General features: G+C 50.1%; 1 non-coding gene across 1 annotated transcript; it reads right to left on the bottom strand.

Annotated features, from left to right (window-relative positions):
* Positions 1-1,422: 1,422 nt before the first annotated feature.
* Positions 1,423-1,494, bottom strand: trnac-gca (transfer RNA cysteine (anticodon GCA)). Its single transcript has one exon. It is a non-coding gene; the product is annotated as a tRNA-Cys (tRNA).
* Between the last annotated feature and the right edge of the window lie 954 nt (positions 1,495-2,448).

Raw genomic sequence — 2,448 nt, 5'->3', positions numbered from 1 at the left:
ACAATTCGTGGAGCATGCAAAGCTCGAGCAGTCGTTGCCTGTTGTCATTCATGCTACCAATCCCATACTTCCCCAGGTAGCTTGGCCAGGAGTCGTGGTTGGCGCCCACTCTGGCGTTGAAGTCGTCAAGTAGCAGCAACTGTTCCTGACTTGGGATCCCCTGCATTGTCATTGAGAGCTGGTTGTAGAAATTGTCCTTTGTGTCTTGTGCAGAGTAGAGAGTTGGGGCATAAACGCTGACAAGGTTGACAGGCCTGTCGGATGTGTGGAGTCGAAGTGAGAAAATTCATTCCTCCCTTTCTCGCTAGGCTCTACCATCTTCAGCAGCAAGGTCTTCACGGCAAAGCCGACACCATGCTCTCTGATCTCGTCTGAGCCCTTCCCCTGCCAGAAGAAGGTATAGTCTCTCTCACATAGGGTTCCCGATTCTGCGAGACGTGTCCCTTGGAGCGTTGCGATGTCCACTTGGAGTCTCGACAGTTCATTGTTAATCACTGCTGTCTTGCGTGTGTCGTTGATCTCCCGAAGATCATCTGATTTACCAGTTGTCATGGTCCGTATATTCCAGCATCCTAGTCTGCATGCTGGCTTCTTTCTTTGTCTTTTAGTTGTGCCTGGTGCAGCGTTTACAGTCCGCAGTTCGGGCTACTTGTATCCCTCAGCCCCACGCACCCAGTGGAGCGGGCGGACCGTGGTGGGACAGCACCGAATTGTCTGGGGTCTGCCCAGCTTGAGGCTGGCGGTAGCTGTCTAGTGAGACGCGATCGTCCCTCCCTCCATCGAAAGCAACCTCTGGCGTCTTGCTCTACGCCAGTCGAGCGCAGGCTTATAACCGGTAGACTGCTGCTTTCCGTGTTGTGTCATCGCGGTGAGACGACGCTGGAGTGTCCTCTCCAGGGTGCAGGCCTGGGCAAGGTTGTATGGAAGACCGGCAGTTGCCCATGCTGCAAGTCTCCCCCCTCCACGACACTGATGTTGTCCAAGGGAAGGGCAAGGGCCGATACAACTTGGCACCAGTGTCGTCGCAGGAGTTGCCAGAACGAGGTTGAAAGCAAAGTTGGTCTGCCTTAGGGTTCCAGATTTGTCCTTAGGGTTTACTCCCGAAGCCTTTCCCATCAGTGGGTATGGCCGCAAGGCAGCGGAGGTTTGAAATCAGAGTTTCCCTCTCTTAGATGGACTGCCTTCCTAGGCTGACGAGCTCCATCTACCTGAAGCACTGGTTTTAAGGCGCCAGGACCCACCGTTGCCCCTACTCCTGTCAGTAGAAACAGTTCCGCTGGGCTTAGAGGCTAAGGAGAAGACCAGGAGTTGGACCTAGTTATCAGAGGCTATCTGAGGCGCATGCCATGAGGAGCACTTTTAGGTAGCGGGAGCTTGTCCCCACTACCACTCCTTGGCTTGACAACCTTGGAACCAAAATTAAGGGGGCACCCGGATTTGAACCAGGGACCTCTTGATCTGCAGTCAAATGCTCTGCCACTGAGCTACACCCCCGGCCGATAGGAATCATAATTTCCACATCCACTAGACCTTACAATATTTGATAGATTTCATGCATATGACAATAAACAACTTTGACCAGGTCACCTTGCCTGCCATTACACATTTGTGAAACTGTTTCCCATACTTCTGTCCGGCACCAAAGATGAAAGAGTTGTACATGTCTCAAGTGGCATATAATGACGTGCACACCCAAAACTATTTTCTTCTCCCGCCACAATGAGGCCTCTATCAGGGTGGAGGAGGGACACCTCTTATTCCATCTAGGTAGCCTCCGACAATGGCATGAACATTGATTTCTCCTTCCAGTAAAATATTTTTTTCTATTCCCCATTCTTCTTTTTCTTTTCCTCACTCTGGCCTCTTACTTCTCTTTACCTGTCTATCACCTCCCCCCAGTACTCCTCCTTCTTCCCTTTTCCCAGTGTTTCACCCTCTTCTCCTAGCATATTCCTTATTCTCCAGTCCTTTACCTTTTCCAGGTAATACCACCCAGTCATGCAGGGAAATGTAGTATGGACATGTGGTCAATGTTTAGAGATCTCTTGCAGGATGTTAGGGATAAATTTGTCCCAGTCAGGAAGATAAAGAATGGTAGGGTGAAGGAACCATGGGTGACAAGTGAGGTGGAAAATCTAGTCAGGTGGAAAAAGGCAGCATACATGAGGTTTAGGAAGCAAGGATCAGATGGGTCTATTGAGGAATATAGGGAAGCAAGAAAGGAGCTTAAGAAGGGGCTGAGAAGAGCAAGAAGTGGGCATGAGAAGGCCTTGGCGAGTAGGGTAAAGGAAAACCCCAAGGCATTTTTCAATTATGTGAAGAACAAAAGGATGACAGGAGTGAAGGTAGGACTGATTAGAGATAAAGGTGGGAAGATGTATCTGGAGGCTGTGGAAGTGAGCGAGGTCCTCAATGAATACTTCTCTTTGGTATTCACCAATGAGAGGG

Source organism: Mobula hypostoma, chromosome 7, assembly GCF_963921235.1.
Source record: "Mobula hypostoma chromosome 7, sMobHyp1.1, whole genome shotgun sequence".
In the NCBI taxonomy this organism is placed as follows: Eukaryota; Metazoa; Chordata; class Chondrichthyes; order Myliobatiformes; family Myliobatidae; genus Mobula; species Mobula hypostoma.
This window is presented reverse-complemented; position numbering and strand designations above follow the sequence as displayed.